The sequence below is a fragment of the Sciurus vulgaris genome, assembly GCF_902686455.1.
Source record: "Sciurus vulgaris genome assembly, chromosome: 13".
NCBI classification, from domain to species: Eukaryota; Metazoa; Chordata; class Mammalia; order Rodentia; family Sciuridae; genus Sciurus; species Sciurus vulgaris.
The window spans coordinates 73,553,982-73,577,389 of record NC_136474.1 but is presented as its reverse complement, the minus strand read 5'-3'; the positions used below and the strand labels follow the sequence as shown (position 1 = coordinate 73,577,389).

The 23,408-nt window shown below is 36.3% G+C and overlaps 1 protein-coding gene and 1 pseudogene across 4 annotated transcripts in view; both read left to right on the top strand.

The window, feature by feature from the left end:
- The window catches only part of DYM (dymeclin), a 397,677-nt gene that overhangs the window by 248,701 nt on the left and 125,568 nt on the right, over positions 1-23,408 (top strand). The window lies entirely within an intron of this gene.
- On the top strand, positions 1,315-3,547 carry LOC306643066 (rab GDP dissociation inhibitor beta-like; annotated as a pseudogene). The gene has a single exon. The product of its transcript is annotated as a rab GDP dissociation inhibitor beta-like (transcript).

The window sequence follows — 23,408 nt, the reverse complement described above, 5'->3', positions numbered from 1 at the left end:
AAACCATCCTTATCTCATACCCAGATTCCTCTCTGCTTCTCCTCTACTCCCATCCCCACCCCAACTCTCATCCAGCAAGTGTTCTTGTGTATTCTCAATCAGATCGTGTCTCTTCCTCACTCAAACCCTTGAGTGGCTTGTTTTGCCCTTAAGCTGGTATATTATCTAGCCACACCAGTTGTCTTTTCTTTGCCAGGATTTATTGACCCCTTTTCTGTCTTAGGACTTTTCACATGCTCTTTCCTGTCTTTTCCCTACTCTGTCTCTTATATTCGTCATCCACTGTCATGCTCGCATACTGTGTTTTATCTCTCTCACACATTCATATTCTCTCTCTCTTACTCTTTTCTCTCATTCTTCCCACCCCACCCCACCCTGAGTTGATTATAAGTTTCACAGAGGCAGGGAACGTTTGTGTTTAACCACTGACCCAGCCACCTAATACGATTCTTGGCTATTCTTATTCAATAGGTGCTTCATATTTGCTGAGAACAAATGGTTTTAGTTAATTGAAATTAACTTAATGCAGACTTGTTCAGTCTCCTAATGACCACCTACTTCAGAGATTGTTTTTATCCAAATGTAGAAAAGTGGCATCATTTTACAGTACGGTTACATCTTCGGAGTATCACTTAAGATAGCATCATTAGATAATGGAGGATTCTAGTTATAATTCTCTGGTTATAGTTTCCACAGATTTGCAGTAAAACTCCCTCCCAAAGGAAGGATCCTTAATTCTTCTGGAACATGTAAAGCTGGGTTGCTTTTTCTCCCAGTAAAGTACTTTACAAATTTTCTATTCTGGGGATATCTGATAATCCATGACCAGCAAGGCAATATCACCATGCTTTAAAAAATGCCTGATAAAAAAAACATTTACTCTGGTAGCTTTAGTTAAGCAAAAGAACACAGAAGTAAAATTATTTTACATTTCATTTTGCCTCTTTAAATGTAAACACAGCACTGAAAAACTATTTGAAAACAGAGTAGTTAGTAACAAATTTTACTACCCCCCTAAAAAAAAGTGGACTTTTTTTTGATGTAATAAATTATGGGGGTAAATGACTGGCAATAACAGAATGAAGTTTTAAAAATATAAGTAAGAAATAAAATATATTATTGTATGTAGTAAAAATTCCATTTAGCTTTTTAATTCAAAATAACCTAGTAGAAAACCAAACTTACAATACTACGTCCAATTGAAAATGTTCAGAGGCCCAGCTCCGCTCTTCCGGTCTGAGGTGGCGGTCGGCCTCACCTCCTCGTCAGCTCCATTTTACCTCTCCTACGCGCTTCCCTTCCCTCGGCCCTTCCCGCCTCCTTGGGGTGGCTGCAGAGCCTCTGCGCTTTCTCTCTCCTTGGATCCTCGGTCCTCGCCCTGCCCCGCGGTGAATGAGGACTAGGACGACGTGATCGTCCTGGGCTTGGGCCTGACGGAATGTATTCTGTCTGGAATAACGTCAGTGAATGGAAAGAAGGCTCTTCATATGGATAGAAACCCGTATTATGGAGGAGAAAGTGCATCTATAACACCACTGGAGGATTAATACAAAAGATTTAAATGACCAGGACCACCACCAGCATCAGTGGGGAGAGGAAGAGACTGGAATGTTGACTTAATTCCCAAGTTTCTTATGGCTAATGGTCAGTTGGTTAAGATGCTGCTTTATATAGAGGTCACTTGATATCTAGATTTCAAAGTGACTGAAGGGAGCTTTGTTTATAAAGGAGGAAAAATCTACAAGGTTCCTTCCACTGAAGCAGAAGCCCTGGCATCTAATTTAATGGGACTGTTTGAAAAGCATCGCTTCAGAAAATTCCTAGTGTACGTTGCCAACTTTGATGAAAAAGATCCTAGAACTTTTGAGGGTATCGATCCTAAGAAGACCACGATGCGAGATGTGTGTAAGAAATTTGATTTGGGCCAAGATGTTATAGATTTTACTGGTCAAGCTCTTGCACTTTACAGAACTGATGACTATTTAGATCAACCATGTTGTGAAACCATTAATAGAATTAAACTTTACAGTGAGTCTTTGGCAAGATATGGCAGAAACCCATACCTTATCCACTCTATGGCCTTGGAGAGTTGCCACAAGGATTTGCAAGGCTGAGTGCTATTTATGGAGGTACCTACATGTTGAATAAACCATTTGAAGAAATCATTGTGCAAAATGGAAAAGTGGTTGGTGTAAAGTCTGAAGGAGAGATTGCTCCTGTCAGCAGCTCATCTGTGACCCCAGCTATGTAAAAGATCGGGTAGAAAAAGTGGGCCAGGTGATCAGAGTTATATGCATCCTCAGCCACCCCATCAAGAACACCAATGATGCCAACTCCTGTCAGATCATTATTCCACAGAACCAAGTCAATCAAAAGTCTGATATCTACGTTTGCATGATCTCCTCTGCACACAACGTGGCAGTGCAAGGAAAGTACATTGCCATTGATAGTACAACTATGGAAACCAAGGAACCTGAAAAAGAAATCAGACCAGCTTTGGAACTCTTGGAACCAATTGAATAAAAATTTGTGAGCATCAGTGACCTCCTTGTACCAAAAGACTTGGGAAAAGAGAGCCAGATCTTTATTTCCTGCACATATGATGCCATAACTGACTTTGAGACAACTGTGATGACATTAATGACATCTATAAGAGGATGACAGGATCTGAGTTTGATTTTGAGGAAATGAAGCACAAGAAAAATGACATCTATGGGGAAGACTAACAGCAGTACACATTAATATCTAATTAGGACAAATTTAAAATTCAACAAATAATGCATATTGTATGAAATCAAAATTGTAAGGCCTGCTTTTGTAATCAAAATGGAGAGATTGAAGAGCATTGTATTAGTAAATACTCTTCCCCTTCATCTTTCTAATATCATGTATTAACTTGTTTTCATGGAGTGGCTATTCAGAATTGGCCAGTTACCACATTCTGTTCAATTTAACTGAACTGGCTTTTTTTCTAGTGAAGGAACAGTTTTAAACATTGTGATATCAATACAGAGATCTTGATTCAGTATTTGTATCTTTTAATCAGGGTAGATTTCGCAGTTGTGTGCTTCTGCTACTCAAGAGTTGTATTCATACAATTTGTGTGCCATCTTGACATTAAGGAGATTCTAAATTAAATATTCCCTATTACTACATTTTGTGTTAAGTATTATGGCAGGGCCCAAATACCATAGCCAAAAGTTTGGTTTATGTGGGCATAAACTTCTAACCAAACTCCAGACTTAGGGATTCATTTGAAGGAAGCCAGTATGTGGCTTTTTAACCTAATAAAATTGATGAGAAGGGGAAAAAAACCTATAAAAAAAAAAAAAAAAAAAAAAAAAAAAACAGGTAAAATGTGGAAGCATCTTTTGTATCCCAGGTGTGCTTCTTCAAATGGACCAAGCTGCAATGCAGTATTGATTTGACATAGCCTCTACTTCAATGATGACTATCCCAAAATGGCTCCAAATAATTACTATACTGCAAAATAAAGCCAAACTCTGGAACCAAAAAAACAAAACAAAAAAACAAAAGAAAAAGAAAATGTTTAGAAAATATTTTCAGTGTGTTCCTTGTGTGTCAGTAAGATTTAGGAAAACCAATATTTAAAATCCTATTGCAGTTTGCTAAAATTTTGTTGAGAATTTTTGCGTCCATGTTCATTAAGGATATTGGTCTGAAATTTTCTTTTCCTTGATGTGTCTCTGTCTGGTTTAGGTATCAGGGTGATATTGGCTTCATAGAATGAGGTTGGGAGGGTTCCCTCCTCTTCTATTTCATGGAATACTTTGAGGAATATTGGAATGAGCTCTTCTTTAAAGGTTTTGTAGAAACTCGGCCTGAGAACCCATCTGGTCCCGGACTTTTCTTTGTTGGTAGGCTTTTGATGACCTCTTCTATTTCATTGCTTGAAATTGATTTATTTAAGTTGTGTATGTCCTCCTCGTTCAGTTTAGGTAATTCATATGTCTCTAGAAACTTGTTGATGTCTTCAAGGCCACTCTGGAAAGCAGTATGGAGATTCCTCAGAAAGCTTGAATGGAACCACCATTTGACCCAGCTATCCCACTCCTTGGCCTATACCCAAAGGAACTTAAAATCAGCATACTACAGAGATACAGCCACATCAAGGTTCATAATCTGCTCAATTCACAATAGCCAGATGTGGAATGGAACCAACCTAGATGCCCTTCAATTGATTAATGGATAAAGAAACTGTGGTATATATATGCAATGGATATTTACTCAGTCAATAAAGAATGATAAAAGTTATGGCATTTGCAGGCAAATGGATGAAAATTGGAGAACACATGCTAAGTGAGATAAGCCAATCCAGAAAACTAAGGACGAATGATCTCGCTGATAAGTGGATGAGGACATATAATGGGGGGGGTAGGAGGGGTTAGCGTTAGGGTTAGGGTTAGGTTTAGGATTAGGGATAAGGAGGGTGGTAAGAATGGAGGAAGGAAGAACTATATAGCAGGAAAAGAGGGGGTGGGAGGGGTGGGGGAAGGGGAAAAAAAAATAACAGAATGAATCAAACAAACATTGCCCTATGTAAATTTATTATTTACACAAATGGTATGCCTTGACTCCATGTACAAATAGAGAAACAACATGTATCCCATTTGTTTAAATAATAAAAAAAATAAAATCCTATGCAAAAAAATGTTATGCTAGCCTGTCATGATGATCTACACTAAAATGGCACAAAGTTGTATTGTATAATTTATCATTAAAGGGAGAAATTTAAATAAAATTAATAGCTAAAATAGACAAAAGATATTTATTAACTAGTAAATTTTTATACGGGAGGAGGATGTCATTAGAATTTTGACAGATTTAAAACAAAATGAGAATTGATAACATCTTATGAAAGAGCAATATTAAATTCATATACCGTTAAGAAAGGTAGCTCTTTTTCCCACCAATTGCCCTTGTGTATTAATCCAGGTAAAGAACACACTCAGGTCTCAGTTGACCAATATCTGTGGGTGTGTAGTTGTGACCAGAGTTCCCAAACACTCTAAATAATAAAATTTCTCAGGCAAGTGTATAAGGGATTTAGAGTGGATCTCTTCCCCTGGGGCTGCCATTTGCAGGGAATTTCATGTACATATTCAGACATGCAGAGATTGCACAACTGCTTATTTATAGAATATTCTTGTTACTAATTTGTCTCACGAACTTAAACATACAGGGTTTCCCGTATATGGAAGAAAAGTCATTCCACCCACTCGCCATGCCTTGGCATGTCATGATAACCAGCCCATAACATTTATTTGACTTCCAGAATTTAATAATAGGCACTGATGTAAATCAGAAGTTTAATATTTGTCACCCTACTGCACTAAGTGACTAACATTGTACTTGTGATAAAGCAGGTAAATTCTTTTCAATTTGACTGCAGGATGGAAATGGCATTTGTGCTAATCTGATCCCTCTAAGTTAGTATTGACAACAAAATGATTTATTTCTGTGTTACAAAGATGAGGAGGCAGAAAAAATACAGAGTTAAATGGTTTGGCAATGATCACCCAATGAGCTGAAAGTAAAATCCAGTCTCTCTGGAGTCCCTGCTCTGATCAAAGTTTCATCTTATTGAATATCACAGCATTATAAAGTAAGATAATGTATCTTACTATACATGTGCTGAGTGAATTATTCTAAAAATAGACAGCTGTTCTATTTTTAAACTTTTTATGTTCTGAAATTTTAAAACTTCAGTTCTCTTCTGTTTACATTTTGAAGATCTCTCTTACAGATTTGAGCTGGAATGGGAAATCGGAGAGTTGCTTTGGTGCTTTTCCATGGGCATTGGATATTGATCTTAAACTAGAATAAAACGTTCTCTAAGAGTCACTTGTTTTAGCACAACTAGCTGTCTATTAGAGGCACTTAATTAAAAATTAATTTTTAGGTGAACTTTAGATGTACTAGTATAGATTTTTTTAGAGCATACATATAAAATATATTGTTTGTCTACTGGTTGTGATAATAGCTAATAACTGAGTTCTACTCTTTAGCAGAACTGTTCCAATTATTAACTATTTTGTTTTAATATTTAAAATAACTCTGAACTGCTGTATGATTATTCCCATTTTATAGATAAGGAAACTAATGCACAGAATGATTAATAACTTGCCAGAGGTGAAAAAAAATCAGTATTGAACCCCAAAGTATGCTGGCTTCAGAAGCCATACTTTTAATCTTATACTGCTTCCTAGATATTATTAAAAATATTATTATAAAGCCTTTTATAATAATGTTTTATTAAGTAACTTGTCCTGGTGAAATCATTTTGACCCATTCTAAAGCCCACTAAAAATTTGATTTATTTTAGCGATTATACATTTTAAACTATATTGTGTCTGAATTCTTGAACAACTTCTGTTCTCAACCTACTTACAGTTTCACTTGGAAGATAGTTATAAAATTAGTAAAAATTTTTAAGCTGAAGTATAGGCTATAGAAACAGGAATCTCGATTTTTACTTTTCCATCCTTTAAAATCCTCTACACACCATTTATTCTAGTTTTCTACTCTAAAACATGTAGCATCTCTTGTTTTCCATACTGGTCTTTACAAAATTTCATAGGAATGTATGTGTTTCTATGACAAAATATCTGAGCGAATCTATTGAAAAGGAGGGAAAGGCTTCGCAGGTTTCAGCCCGTGGTCATTGAGTTCCACTGTTGCTGTTGTAAGCAAAGCTGCTACCTCATCTGACTGTAAGTGGAGGAGAGGAGCACCCCTTCTAAAGTTGTTTTGACCACTTCCCAATAGCCTATTTAGCTATGAATCTATCAATGATTAATCCACTGATGATGTTGGAGGCTCTCATGATCTCCCAAGGCTCCACCTTTGAACTCTGCTGCACTAGGGACTAAACTTTTAGTACATGGGTTTGGGGGAGTTAGTTTCAGATCCCAAACCATAACATATTCCAAGTCTAGTTTGGTGTTGGTTTTTTTATAGAGGTTGTGATTTTTGTTTTCTTCCCAACAGGTAATTATGGAATGAATACAGAACATTTATTTTGTATTGTTTGTTTTTACGGTGTTGGGAAAGAATCCAGAGCCTCATGCATTGTGGGAGAGACATACTCTATGCCTGAGCCACATCCCCAGCCCTTTCAAATGTTTTTAACTGAATTTCACAAATTAAGTATTTATGGAGATTTCAAGGTGACTCGAAGGATAAGTTTTTGGTTTACTGCTGGGAAGAGGAAGAAAATAAATAAATAAACAACACCTGAATATAATTGGGGAATGGTGACTAATTGTCTTCCAGTTTTCCTTGTCATTCCTGTTTATTGACTAACATTTGTGCATTCTTCTATCTTTAAGTAAACAAATAAGCGGAAACTTTCCTGGGTGTTTAGTAGAAGTGCAGTTGGTATCCATGTATGTGTATTTTTATACAAATAGCCTTTATATAGACTTAAAAGATGTTTACTTAAAAGCTCATTTGGTTGTAGGTTTATGTTAGTACTATTAATTCTTTCCTGTGTGTATTTGTTTTCAAATAACACATATCGTAAGTCAATAGGAAGGAGTTCAAGTTGCATTATTTTGGATGGTAGAAGTTTAGTTCATGAATTCAATACATGGTCTCCATAAAATAGTGATCATGACATTGGAAATCTGTGCAGAGACAGCATTTCTGTCTGCATAAGGTCGTTCCAGTAGGCTTAATTAAATCCTTCAATCCTAAACTTCCTAAATAACTTGTCAAGATAGCAGTGGAGCTACAATGATATTCGATATCTTTTCTAATAAAATGTGAGGAAGTAAAGGAAAAGTTTACAAATATAAATCTGAAATTAGTGATTAAAAAACCTGCAGAAAAATAATTAAACTTCTAATGTTAGTAAAAAAATGAGTCTGGAAAATATTTTTATAGTTTTATTAAATTGTGAAAAAGCCTCTGAATTCCTCTTAGGATCCTCACATGGTCAAGTCAGAGCATTCATTGTGAGTTAAATGCTCATCAGTAAGAGAAGGCAGTCATCTGTTTTCTGTGGTTACTTGATTCTTGCTGTTTTCCCATCTTACATAACACTATTTTATTGCAGTAAGTGAACTGCAGAACAGTGTGTTGTGGTTGTCTTGTTTAGAAGGAGGGAAAAGAACTTCAATTTTCATTTGTTTTTTAATATTCCTTCTGAAGAATCACTATCACTTAATTCCTGTGCCTGGCACTAATATAGCAAATGTAAGAGGTAGCCAAGCTACCATATTTTGTGTGACCCTTGGTGGGACTCTTGAGGGTCTGTGGTGTTTCATTTTATCATGGTTGTTTATAGAGTATTTGTATTTCAGCCTGTCTCGACTCTCCATTTCTCTTGTGAATACGATAGCGATAACAATAGCCTATTCATACACTGAATCTGTATGCACTAAGAATTTGTGGTTCTACTTAAAGAAGATCCACTTGAGCTTGTCATGGTATAAACTAAGAGGCATTGGCTACGAAGGTGTATGTAATCTGACTTCTGGGTTGCTCTACTCACTCTTCTGTTGCTATTTGCCCACGTGCTTGTAAACTGGTATTTCTAGGCTGAGTTCATTGCTTCCTCGATAGTAAATTCAGATTACTTGTATTAAACTGCTTTGGGAACAAGAAAACAGTATATTATCTAATGTTTCCCTGGTGCTCCATATGCCATTTAGAAGCTTGACCAGAGCTATAAAAGCAAAAATTGCTTTGCACAGGAAGAAAGCAGCAGCTACACCCACACTCTTGAGGGGAGATTCTTAGTTACAAACAGCTTAGGTCTTGAAGGCTCCCTCACCTCAACTTTCTTGTCTGTTGTGCACACATGCCCATGGACAAAGATGCGCGTTAAGTGCATGCACCTTCTGTGCCACACCATCTGGACCACGACTCCTGTACAGAGTTACTTCCACCTCCTGCCTTTTGTGGCATCTTTCCTTTAATGAGACCAAGTTAATCTGTCTTTCCTTTGCAAGCCTGTTGTAGTCCAAATGGTAGTTATTTTGTTTTGCTCAGTGAAAATGCTACCCCAAACAGCAAAATGAACTCTTAAATGATTGCTAATACTTAGCTCAACTCGGGCGTATTTGTATTCTTGATTTGAATTTGTGACACATGACTAAGTCACTGTTTTTTTGTGTATTGAGGAATGTACCATACTTCTCTAAGTACTGCTCTTTAATGTCAAGAACAAAATGAATTAACAAGTAATCTTTTGAGAGGGTGAGGGAAGTTAGCTTTATTCATTTAGGACATGTGCAAGTTTGACATATTCTCCCTGTAGCCAAAAACCATAGAACTCACTTTCCCATACTTTGTTTGTTTTTTAGCATAACAGTGCGCCCTCTATTAATGTTATTATCCCAATCTGTTTCTGTAGGTGGTAGTGTCTTTGATTTTACACATTTAGAAGAACTGGGTTTCCCACTTAAGTAGTGAAACGACTTTCTTCTGATATCACAGCCGGGCATGGTGACGCATGCCTGTAATCACGAGCAACTTGAAGAGGCTAAGATGGGAGGATTGTGAGTTCAAGACCAACTCAGATAACTTAGTGAGCCCGCAAGCAACTTAGCAAGATCCTGTCTCAAAATTGAAAAATGATTTTAAAAAAGGGTTGAGGGGGTGCAGGGAATGTGGGTCAGTTTAATCCCCAGTAACAAAAAAAGAAAAATTTTCCAAGCCTGTTAATCTTTTGTTATTCAAATAGTTGAAGAGAGTTTAGTTTTAATACTGTTAATTTTTAGATACATTATCTCATTAAAAATATATTTTTGGTGTTGTCCTATTTCAGCTTTGAATTCATTGTGTTCATTTTAGGCAAAGTAGGATGTTCAGAAATTAGGTTATCTAGAATTAATTATCTTTCTTAATTTAATGTACAGGTCCACCAAAACCCATAATAGGCTAATGGAATTTATAATTCATTGGCTCATTATACTAGTTCACTAAGTGTGTAGCCTTTGATCCAAAAGAGAATTGGTTTCCCTGTGCCGTTTTGTTTCTCTCTCTATATATTATAGCAATATATATATACTGCTGTCCTTATTATCCATGTGAACAGAGAGGGACAGAGCTAGGTTCAGAGCTCAAATTGTAGGAGGTAGTAGCAGAGTGAGACCAGAGCCCCACTTCACCTGTTTCCCCTCCATGAAATTGAGAGTGACTACCAATGAGGTATGATCTCCCTTTTGATAATCAAATGTCCACATTGAAGAGTTGCTCCTGTATCCTCTAAAGCAGAGTTGGGTTTATGATTTTTTTTTTTTTTCTTTTTGGAACTGGGGAATGAACCCTGGCTTTGCTAATGCAAGGCTAACACTTTGCCACTGAGCTACATCCCAGCCCATGGATTTACAATTGTTAGCAAGATCCCTATGGATTATGTATTCCCTTTAGTTAATAGATTAACTGAAAACCAAAGTTTCAAACTATAAAGTTTATCAAGAATCACATTCCCTTGATGTGAGTGAATATCGTGAACCAAATTGTAGTGTAATAAAAATAATAACATTTCAAACTAGAGCCTCATAGAGGTTAGTGTGAAGAATTCAGTTAACAAATAGGCCAGGTGGGTGGATGGGTGAGATCAGGTAGGCCGCACTGACTAAAGTGACTTTTAAAACAGAGCTTGGAGGACAGACATTAGGGGGATTAGTAGGTTTGTTCCAAGCGTAGGGGTGGCATAAAAGAAGCTATAGGCAAGAGTGGGCGAGAGAGACAAAGGATTCGTTTAAGAGGAAAGAATAAGGAATGGGACAGGACGTAGGAGGAGATGAGATCAGACATAAGAGTTGGAAAAGAGTTGTGGAGCCATTTGAAGACAAGAAAAAAATGTGCTGTAAATGTTGAGAGCCCATATTCTGAGTAGAAGAGGTGTGGTGAATCTGCATCCCAAAAGAAAGAATGCTGCCAATTTAGTAAACTTCATTGTTTAATAATAAAGACAGTGAGCAAAGAAGGAAGTGATTATTAAATGGGGGAATCATATAATCTATCATTCAAACCAGGTCACTTTAAGAGAGTGAAAGGGGACACTAATAGGATGAGACAAAATATGTATACTGAGACTATGCTGGGCAAATCGGGACATGCGGTTATGCCTTTACTTATGAACAATTACATGGGCTTCACTAGTAGAGCATAAAGATAGGAAAAGCAGGAAAGATGGGAAAAATTTAAATCCTGAGTATTGAAACATCATAATCACATTTTAATGCATTGCTTAAATGTAAAAAACCTTAAAGGCAGGGAGTATAGCTCAGCGATAGAGTGCTTGGGTAGCATGCAGGAGGCCCTGGGTTCAATCTTCAGTAGCACAAAGGAAAACAAACAAAACTAGAACTGTAAATAAGCGTCAGATGCATCAGGATCAGCAGGAATAGTCACTGATGTTGACTGACAGTGTTTCTGTGGTGACATGCATGGTGCTTAGGTGTTGAGTTGGGCTGCCTGGACTTGAATTCTGGTTCTGCCATTGACCCTCTGTCAAGATGGGGCTCTTAGGGAAACCTGCCTCTCTGCACTGAGGTGAGGCCTCAATGAGGTAATGTGTGCAAAACACTTAACATAAAGCCTGTCATATGCTAAGCACTAGATGCCACTGTGATCATTTTTCCTACCATTGCTAGGATGACAACTGTATATTGGTGGCTAATATAGCTCACATCACACCTTCTACCTATCTAGGCTGTTCTCACTTCTCAGAAGTAGGTTTTCACAGTCCTCTAATAAATTATTGAGAATAGTAATTCTCATGTGTTTAAAAAAGTCCTAAAGATATTTTCAGCAGTGTTATTTTTCAAATCCATCTCTTGTTCTGCATCTGCCATCACTGTGACGACTGATAAATTAATCATTAAATTTTCTGTTGTAAGTAAGAGTGTGGAAACTTTTTTGGGGGCTGGGAGGAGATGGTTCTTGGCAAATAAAAATGATATGATTAAGATCTTTTAAGCTTTAAATAATCATTTAAAGAGATTCATGAAATTGTCAGTAATTTAACTTGAACATATTCTTCTTTGAACCACTGGCATTTCTTGTTCCTTTTTTCCTGAAATGCTCTTTCCTTAGATACTTACATAATTCACCCCTTAACCTCCTTTAGGCCTTTGCTTAAATGTCCCTTTCTCAGTAAAGCCATTCCTGACCACCTGTTCAGACCTAGAGCCTCTTTTGAGCCATTTCCTCTTTAGCCTTGTTTCTGTGATTTCATAAATAGTGGTTATTTTAGAGATCCTACAATGGTTCTCTACACCTCTGAGGTAGATGCTTCTGGAGAATCTCTAAACACTGACCCTAGGTTAGAATAAAGATTTGTACTTCCCTGTTATCTCAGTGGTCAGTACTTAGGGAATTGAGCTTTCATTTAAAATTAGTTTGCTTGTAAAAGAGGTTGTAGAAAGTCTAACCATCTTAGTTTGGGGTTCGTCATAGTGATAGCTAATGAGGCTAATGTTGACTGATGGCACAGTTTGCATATAGCCCACTAGACAAAAGGCAGCCTCTCTTCCCCCTGCCAGAAAAACTTTTTGTTTTGTTTTGTTTTGTTTTCTCTCTCTCCAACAGAAGAGAGTCTCTACTGCTGGTCTTGGAGACCCAAGAGCCTTAACTTGCCTTTTAGTGGGAAGAGTGCAACTGCCTTGTCTTACCCACGTGCCTTTGTACATTAGTCAGCTCTGCCTGCCATTACAAAATACCATAGACTGAATGACTTAAATAACAGACATTTAGTTATCAGAATCCTTGAGACTGGACATCCAAGGCCAAGGTGCCAACAGGGTTGGGTCTGATGAGGACTCTCCCTTTCCGTTGTAGATGACTGCTGTCTCACTGGGTGCTCATATCACCTGTCCTTAGTGCATGTGTGGAGAGAGCACCCTCTGTTGTCTCCTCTTATTCAGTCAGGGTGGTACCCTTATGACCTCATTTAATCTTGATTCTTTATCCTAAATGCAGTGACAACAGGGGCTAAGTTTCCAGTTTATAAATTGTGGGGGGACACGAACATTTAATACATAACATCCCAGATTATTTCTACTTCTGAACTTTATTCACATAAACAAACATTTTTTGAGACCCTATTAAGTGTAACAGGCATTATACTAATGATCAAGGAGGCAAAAATGAATTATACCGTACTCAAGAAATATTTTTGTGAGGAAAATAAATATGGATAATATAATTAATTGGTAAATGTAATAAATGTCTCTATAAGCTACATTTGAAGAGTGAGTCAAAATTTACCAGGCAGCCTTTGTGGAGAAAGGAATTATAGACTGAGAGGTTAATATGAGCAACAGTATAGTATGTTTAGGAAATAGCAGGCAGATCCATATGGATAGCATGGGTAATGAATGAAGGGGTGGGTGGGCGTGAATCTGGATATGTAAAATTGTGTTATGGTATTTGTCTTTCCTGATGCTGAAAAAGTTGAGAGCACCTAGTATGTTGATTTCCACAATGAATAAGTAATAGGTTGGGGCTGGAGTTGTGACTCAGTGGTAGAGTACTTGCCTGGCATGTGTGAGGCCCTGGGTTCGATACTCAGTACCACATATAAATAAATTAAATAAAAGATCCATTGACAAAAAAAAAAAAAAAAAAAAGAAGTAATAAGTTTTAAAAGACTAGCAATGACTGACTTTATAATCTGTGAAAAGAAACTATTCAAATATAAACAGTGATACAAAGAATTTAACGAGATTCAGGGAAAAAAATGGTGAAGGAAACATATTTAGTATTACATTTGAAAAATCAGGGTAAAATTTAAATACTGTGGTTATCCGAGATGGAAAAAATTGTACAATTACCTCTTCGAGTAAGGAAAAACATTTAAAAGTTTGGTTTTAGCCAATATTCCTAAACTTTTTTAGAAATCTTTTTCTTTTTCACACAAATGTTAAAAAATTAAGACAGTAATAGACTAGATTTACTTTTCTGTCTGAAATAGCCAACAAACAAAAACAAAAACCAAAAAACCAATATATGAAACAATGGTTTTCAAGACCCTGGAGATCCAGCTGGGCACAGCACATATGTCTTGTCATCTGAGCAACTCAGGAGGCTGAGGCTGGAGGATCACATTTGAGGCCAGCCTTGGCAACTTAGACAGACATTGTCTCAAAAACAACAAGAACAACAACAACAACAGCAAAACACTATGGAGAAGGAAAACCAGTGAGGTCAGCCCTAAGATAGTGTAGCTTACTATTTGAGAGTATTTCCAGACAACTGTTAGAATTATAGCTCATAAGTCAACAAATGGAATCATAAAATACTCAACCCAAAATAAGGTGGGGATAAAAGGGAAAGGGGAAAAGAGAGCAGATAGGACAAACAAAAAATCAATACCAAAATGACAGTCTTCAATGTAACCATATCACTTACAGAGATTAAAAGAGAGTAGGAGTGACTGTATTAATATCAAAGTGACTTCAGTGCACAAGTATTAGCAGAATAAATAAATTCATTTCATAATGATAAAGGAATCAGTTCACCAAGAGGACTGTTACAATCCTAAATGTTTATGCAATGAATAGCAGAGCTCCATAATACATGAAGCAAAAAACTAATAAAATTGCAAGGAGAAATAGACAAATCTACCAATTATATAGTTCCTTCCCCTCTGAGTAATTAAATAGAACAAGTAGATAAAAAAATGAGCAAGAATATAGAAGACTTAATACTAATAACCAATTAATCTGGAAGACCTAATTGAGTATATGCACCACATTTTCTCTAGTCCCTTTGTCCTGTTGGTGGACACCTAGGCTGGTGCTCTAGCTTGGCCTTGTGAATTGTGCTGCTGTAAGCATTGGTGTGTACGTACCATTGTAGCATGCGATAGTTGGATGTGTTAGTAACAACCACTGTAGCATGCGATAGTGGATGTAACAATGGAGTGTTACTCAGCTGTAAAGAAGATGAAATTTATGTCATTGCTGGTAAGTGAGTGGGACTGGAGAATATCATGCTAAGTGAAATAAGCCAGACCCCAGAGAGTCAGGGGTTGAATGTTTCCTTCCACATGTAAAAGCTAGAGAGGTTGGGATGGGGGTGTGAAAAAAATTAAAAAGAAAAGTGGGGGCAGAGGGTCTCATGGAAACAGAAGAGAGAGGAAAGTGATCAAGTTGGGAGGGAGAAGAGGGCATGGAGAAGTACTAGGGAATAAGACCAACCAAATATGCTATGCCCATACACAAATAATACCACAATGAATCCCACTTTTATGTATAATTATAATACAGTAAGTAAAATAATAGCAAACAGAAGAGAGATTGGTAGAGTAAAGCTAGCAGATCAGGAGAGGGAAAAGGGGAGAAAAGGGGAAGGGCAAGGAGAATGAGATTGATCAAATTACGTATTCACGTGCACAAATGTGGCACATTGAATCCAACTATTTTGTCTAATTGGAATGCACCATAAAAAAGAACTTATTGACATTTATAGAACACTCCAATCAATAACAGCCAAATATACTGTTCCCATTTATACATAGGAACACTTATCAGGAAAGACCACGTTCTAAGCCATCAAACACGTTTCAGTAAAATTCAAGTCACTGAAAGCATGTCTGGCCACAATGCAGTTGTAACAGAGATTGATCTAGATAGCTCTCTGGGAACACCCCCAAATGTTTGCAAATTAAATAGTACACTCTGAATAACCCATGAATCAAAGAAGAATTTCAAAGGGGGATTTTAAACTAAATGAGAAATAAAATGTGACATATCAAAATTTGTGAAATACCATTAAAACAGTATTTTGAGGGAAATTTATAACCTGAAATGCCTGTATTTGTAAAGAAAAAAGGGCTCAAATCAATGACCCTCAGCTTCCACCTGAAGAAACTAGAGAAAGAAGAGGATATTAAACCTAAAATAAGAAGAAGGAGATAATAATAAAGAGCAGAAATCAATGATATAGAAAACAAAAAGAATAGAGAAAATCAGCAACCAAAGGCTCATTCCATGAGAAGATCAATAAAACTGAGAACCCTGTAGCCAAGATATATCCTGGACACATGAATGTGGAGACTGTTTTATTATAAACTAGTTGTCTGACTTTCATAGGACTGAGGAATCAAGGATTAAGTTGAAATACGTATATTAAAGCAAAAGATTTTAATTGTCACTTAAATATATATCAGGCCATCTCAAAGCATCCAGGGAAACACACTTTTGCTTTGAATTTCTCTTGTCAGATCATCTTAGCCTCTACCCCTGACTTTTCCTGTCAGAGCACATCTTTCTTTTAGAACATCCATCTAACCCCAGCACAACCCTGACTCCAGATTGTTTGCTCAGTCTCAGGACGTGTAGCATTTCCAGTGATTCTCCAGAATGGAAACTGTGTATCAATATCTTGCAATCTGAACTGAGCCGAGAGAGGTGTGCTGTGTTTAGTTTGCATAGTGTTTTTAAAAGTTAAGATTTGTTCCTAATATATAACAAAGAACTGGAATAGCTGGCAACCCAGAGCCCACATTCCCCATGCCAGTAGTCAGTTGGAACTGAATGAAGTCTTTCTCAGAGGCTTTCTATTAAGGGTTTTTATACTAATTCTCTCATCAGAGCATTTCTTATTCAGTAACTGTCCATTATTACCCTCCACTGCATGTAAAACTCTGAGTCTCAGAAAAGTGACATGTTCAAGCTCACCAGTCTAGTAAGTAGTGGGGCTGGAGTTTAAATACAAGCACGCCTGTATTATCCTTAGTTCCTTTCTTGATAACATCAAAAATGTTACTTCACCTTCATTTCAGTGAAAAATCATAATGTCCATAATACATGGTGCTAGCCATCAAGCCCAAGATACCAAGTTTATTAAATTATTTAAATGGTACATGATTAAAATTTCCATTCATTTGCCTTTTTTTCTCTAAATTCCTTAAGGCTGGATTTACCATAGGCTATTATTTCTGAAACATTGACAAATTTGTTTTCTGTATTGTCCAAATAGTTTACTGATAAATAATATGTATTTAAATACCTTAACCTGATTCCTTTCCATGAAAATAACAGTTAAATCACTACCAGATTACAAGAAGAGACCCTGATGTCTGTAGTTTTCTAAAGGAACACAGAATTTAAATTCATTTTGAATGAAAAATCGTTCATGATTTAGATAACAGTTTATATCTTTTGAGAAACAAATGTCTCTTCCCCACAAAGACAGAGTTGTATATTCTGGCTGATAAATATTTACTTTTAGTCTACACAGATTAGATTCTTTAATCCCAGACTGTTTGTTTTCTATCTAAATAGCATTGTTATCAGAATAGAGCTAGTGTTATCAATTTCCCAACATACACTATTTGACAAATAATTAATACATTACATAAAAATAAATTGGAAACTAAATATTAACATACTCGGGTTGATTAAAATTTATGGTGCAGGTCATGTAACTTAGTCTAAAAAATAATTAACCCTCTTCGCTTTAAACTTTAAAAGAAATTAAAGCAAATGTATGCTTGCAACAAAGTGTCTTTTGCTTGAAGCTTTTGTTTTTGCTGGAGGTGGTGTGACGGCAGTGGTGGTGAGAGTCTCTTTTCCTGTTAATATCTCTGTTGATCCCTAGAGTGAGCAAGACAACAAGGCAGTGAGGCACAGCAGAAGTTGCGTAGGCTTCCATGTGACCCTGGAGAAGTTACTTTTCCTCAGCTTGCTTCTGTGTAAACTTGGGATGAAAATGCTTACTTTAGAGATTAATCTTGACAATGGTTCATACACAGTTGCAGTAAAGTTGCAGCCCTGTATTAGAGTGTAATAGGCATCCTGTGGATGATAACAGTTCTCCTTCTCCTTGTCATCACCATCATCAAGAAAGGACTGTGGGTTTTACTGACCTGAAGACACATTGTAGGTTGACTGTTTATTCCAAGACAAAAATTGTGACATGATTTGTAAGCAAATGGCAGAAATGTAGGAGAAATAAGTGCTCCGTGTGTTAGGATCTTTTGGATCAGGCACTGTCAAGAAATTTTGAAACATGGATACTCATTAAGCCCAGAATGTCCGCACTCAATATTGGTCAAGCCTCCTACCAGTTATAATTATAGCACAGGGAAAAACCTTTGTGACCCAAGACCTTAAGCTTCATATTTTAGATAACCTATAACAAAATACAGTTCAATTATAGTCTGTACATGGAAACAATGAGATCACTATGAAAGAGAAGGAGCACTGTATTGAGTCAAAAGATGAGGGTTGTTAGTCTCTGAGAATGCCGCGTGACCTTGGTTAAGTTATGTCACTTCTCTTGTTTTTCCTCAGTACTCAAAGGAGGGAACTGGTGTACATTTTTAAGATCCCAGATACTATAAAGCAGTTCCTTCTTTCAGTGTGTTGTAACAGGAATGCCTTGTGCAGCAGATCACCCCAGAATGGGATTAAGTGTAGTCACAGAGCCAGTAGAGGGAGCACAAAGTATGAACTTATGTGCAGGCCTGAGGACTGTGGAGGGGCTAAAGTGAACACTAACCACCCTTCTTAAAAGGAGGGTATTTCCTATCAGGTTATGTTCAACATATATTGAACTGCAATTTTTTTCTTGAAATGATGGCGTTTTAAAAATTACTGATAGACTTCTACCTTTATGATTATTGGTAGTTAAAATCAATAGCTGTATTTAATCAGTGGTTTTTTATAAGGATCACTGTGGTTTATTTTCTGTATTATTAAATATATTTTAGTAGAAGCATTGTAATTTTATGTTGAGCGAGGTATTCTGCTGATTTTGCATCAGCTCTGCTGTTGAAGCCACAAGTTTTAAAGCCCATTTTAAGTGATCTCATTTATCTAGTACCCTTGGGAATTGTGGAGTCCCACATATTTCCCAGATAACAAAAGTACATCTCACAGAATCTCTACCTCAAAAATGTCTTTAAGGTATTTGGATGAAGACCTCACTGGAAGTTTTTGAGTACAGGACCTTACACACTGACGAGTCTTTTCTCAATCCTGCAACGTTGTCACTTTGAATTTGTGCCTCTTTGAACTGAACCGTGATGGGATCCTGAGTTTGCTCCTGTTTTGGTGTCCTGACTTTTTCCTCGTTTTGGTTACACTTCTCTTAACTTTTCTCCATCTCCACATGTTCCCATCTGGTTTTCGCCTCTTCTTTGTTGTTTTTATTATTTAGAATGTTTAGCTGAGGATGCTAATAACTGAGCTTGTTGAGAATTTCATAAAATCAAATTAATACAACTTTGAGCCAAGGCCTGAAGAGTTAAATTTGTAGCTTTCCTTTGGGCCTTAATGGCCATTTCATGCATGGAAATCTTTTTCTCTTCATGGTTTGGGTTCTTGTCTTAGGAGGTGGAAAGGGCCACTCCTGTGTTTCAGGATGAGTCACAGTGGAGATGGGTTTCCTATGAAGTTACTGTAAGTATCTTTGGTTTTGCGGTTTTTCTAAAAGGCTTTTCTGAACTTTAACTAAAAGTATATTGTATCTACCAGTGTAGTCATGAGGTACTTTTTGAAAAAGGAAAATAAAGAGCCAGGATAACTAACCCACTGGAACCACCATGGCATCAGAGTTGAAGGAAGGAGGAGGCTTGGTCATCTGTACCCTTGAACTGTGTTCATAGAAAGCAGGACAAATGCACAAGCAAGATGTCAAGGAAGATCTATGTTAAAAATGTTTAAAGCAAGTATAAATTAGTAACTAAGTACACAAAGATCTCTGGAAGTTGAAATGAATGGATAGGGTTTTTACAGATCTAAGGTTTTTTAATAGTAATGAAGCTGGCAGAAGTGAAAAAAGGAATTTATCAGTAAAGACCTAATAATTCCAATTAAGGCTTCCTTTTCCTATGGCCCTCTCAAAGCCTAATTACATTTGTTAAATTAAGATGAAGGGCTAAGCAAATAGAAATGCCAAAGTTCTAAATGGGATTTCCAAATTAACAGTTCAACATTTAGAAAATGTCTTCCTTATAAATTGCGTTACAATTTAGTTGTAGATAATCTTTGGCATTTTCCTCATAGTGGCCACTATCAAGTTCCCTGTGACCATCTTTGTAAAGTCTGACATATAGGAAACATGCTTTATTTGGTTGGTTTCCCCTGAAAGGAAATTTCTTTACACTTTAGGAAATGCCTTATGACCTGTGATAATAATAAGTTCTAAACTGCCACCCTGGCTCCTCTTGTACTCGCTGTAAAGTAATTCCTTTTTCCAGATGAATTTAGTCATTAAATATTTGGATCTCATTTATTGCCATAAATTAATAACACCATGCTATGGGGTTTTGTTTCATGTTTTTTGACTGGATTGGTGGGGTATCTGGCAGTTATGTACCTTTCTCAGGGGACTAAGAAAGGGTGACAGGAAAAGAAAAACTACATGGTTTCAAGTCAGAAAATTGATTTCTGTTCTTATTTTATTTAAAAATTTTTTGCAGTGCTGGAAATTGCATCCAGGTCCTTGCACGTGCCAAGCAAGTTCTGTACCACTGAACTACATTCTCGGCCCCTATTTCTGTTCTTTACAGAATATATTTTTCAAATACAGAAGAGAAAATACTATAAAACTTCTAAGTCCAATTCTTTAGAATTACATACTAATTACAAAATATGTAAGTTATCTCTTATAGTTTATATCAGGGATATACATTCTTAAATATATTACAGTAAAATAGGTGTAAACATGAGTGAAAATTAGGAGTATAGTTCTTCTTTTGAGTGCAACCAAATTACCAATCTTCTAATTTAGTTATTCTTGCTAAGTAGCATTTCTGAACAAATTTATTCAAAATTGGGGAAGATCTGCATTAAAAACCCCTTTCATATTATTTCCACTTACTAAATATTTTTCTCATTGAGTAAAAGTTAAAAACACATGAAAGAAATTTGCATGGATACCTTTGTGAAGATAAAAGTAATTGTATTTAATGAGAGATTCTGTTTTACTCACTTATATTTTTAGTAATATAGTCACCAGATCATGTATTGACAGATCTTATGTTTTATCCACTATTTTCGACATATTTTTACTAGTAGTAATTACAGTAATTATGTAACATTCTTTTTAACTGTTGTTAGTCATCTTTCAGCTCTCCTGTCTTCCTTATTAGGAATTCAGTTACCTTATTTGGTGGTCGTGGGGGGGTTCTCTTCCTGAGTTTTAACTTTTTTATTTTTAAAGAAACATTATTTAATAGTGTACTTTGCCATGATGTATGACTAGTTGTTTTTGAACATTGTAGCTTTAATTGCAGATTCACTAAGATACCTTGTGTGTTTTTATGGCAATCCCTTTGGGTTCTCTAGTTGCAATTCAAGATGTGCCCTTTGGATGGGAACTTTGCTTACCAATTTAATACATATATATCTTTTTCTTTTTTGCTTTTATTTCAAAGATTTGGAGAAGATGAGTTATGTACTTTTCCTTGTAGCATTGAAATGTGGAGCAGCATAGATTCTAATAGACTGTGTGATATTCATTGCAGTGATAGACACATCATTGTCCATGCCTTGCACTCTGCTGCTGTCGCACAAGATGCTGGCCTTTAACAAGCCTTATTTAGCAATTGGCAAACTGCAGTGCTGAGGTTTCCTATTTTGCTTTCTATCTTCTATTCCATAAACTCAACACCATTTTATTACTTGTCTTGCAGAGAAATGAATTTTAAGCTAGTTGATACACACACACAGACATACAAATACACAAATGTTTACGGTTATTAAGGCAATGAAAGTTTGAATGAAAGGGCAGTAGAGTATGCCCTCATCTTGCTACTTTGTATAAATGTTCATATTCTTAGCAAAGATAATTACGTAGCTGACCATCTCCTTCGTTGTAACTTTAAAAAGTATTTTTCTAACTAAAAATAAATTAAGACTTCTTGTTCCTAATTTCATAAGGCAAGAATACTGACATTTTTTTGTAGTTTCTTCTACTGGAGTAAGAAAGGTAGAAGAGAAAAAGAAGACACATCATTAGACCATGTTGTATACAGAACATTGTCCAAAGTTCTATAATCAAAGCTTCAAATTAACTTATTATCTGGAAAAAACATGTTTACAATACATGAATACATCATACATACACAGCTGTGTAGCAATTTAAGAGCAAATACCACACAGCATATTAAAATTTTTAAATGACATAAATTGATAGAGAGGCAAAGCCTGGAATGTCACTATTCCTGTTGTATCTACAAGTACAAAGAGAAGTTTCACAAAATGAAATTGACTATCTTCATAGATGAGGTAGTTTTAAAAATTTTTATTTTATTAAGAATGTTTACTCCTCATAATCTTTTCCACACTTTTTAGAGTCATCTGACAGCTTCCTTCCTCTCTCAGTCTTTTTTCTCACCTCTGATTTGCTCTAATTGTCTTTGACAAAGGTGCCTGAATCGTGCTCTGGCATCATTGGTCTGTCTGATTTTCTTGTAATAGAGGATTTTTCTGTTTCTTTCATAAGAAGCAGCAGAAAAGTGGATTAAGGAAGAGAAGTATTCTACATGAACAGACCAGTATTCAAAAGTTGTAGTCCTCCTCCTCTTAAACTGCCCTGCAGCTGCTCACAGGCACGTGCCACACAAGAGTGCATCTCCCCTCATTCCCAGTGCTGGTCATTACACATGAGGTCAGTCTCAGTGTTTACTCTGTTATAACCAGATATTATTCAAGGTGACCCACAGAGTGTAATATGATTATATTTCATTCCTTAAACAATTTATTTTTGAAAGTCTTTATTTTAATCTTTGTTCTAGAATTTTTAAGTTAGCAGTATTTTAGTTCTATATTCACAGTGATTTTCCTTCTGCATTTGGAAGTTATTGCTCATTGTTTAGTAGCTGTTGAGATCTCTAATGCTGTATCAATACTTGATATATGTATGTCTCTCCCTTCTTTGTTTTCTCTCAATTTTTAAGACCAACTTTTGAAATTCTAGTTACATACTATAACATTTTTTTTTTCATCTCTTTTCTGGATTCTGGGTGGCTCTTTCATCCTGGAAATTCACGTTTTTCAGTTTTGAGTACTTCCCTTGAAATAATTATTCAGTATGTCCTCCTAGTTTATCTCTTCTTTTAAGATATCCTATGTGAGCAGCCTCATGGACCTGTTCTCTAATTGCTCCCCCCACCCCTTCCCTGCTGTTTTTCCAACTCTTTAGTCTTTTTGGTTCCACTTTTTCAAATTTACTTTCTTTCTATTAAAATTTTCATTTCTGTTGGCATATTTCCATTTAATAATTCTTCTTTTGTTTCCTGATGCTCCTTTTTAATATGATTTCCTTCTTGTTTCATACTTACAGTATATTTACTTTACTGTTCTTCATTTGCTTAGTAATCACAACATTTTGGAAGCGCTTTTCTCCTCCCTGTGTTCTTGTTTTATCCCTTCTTTTTTGCTTGTTTTGTCATTGAGTGGCTGTCTCTGGTG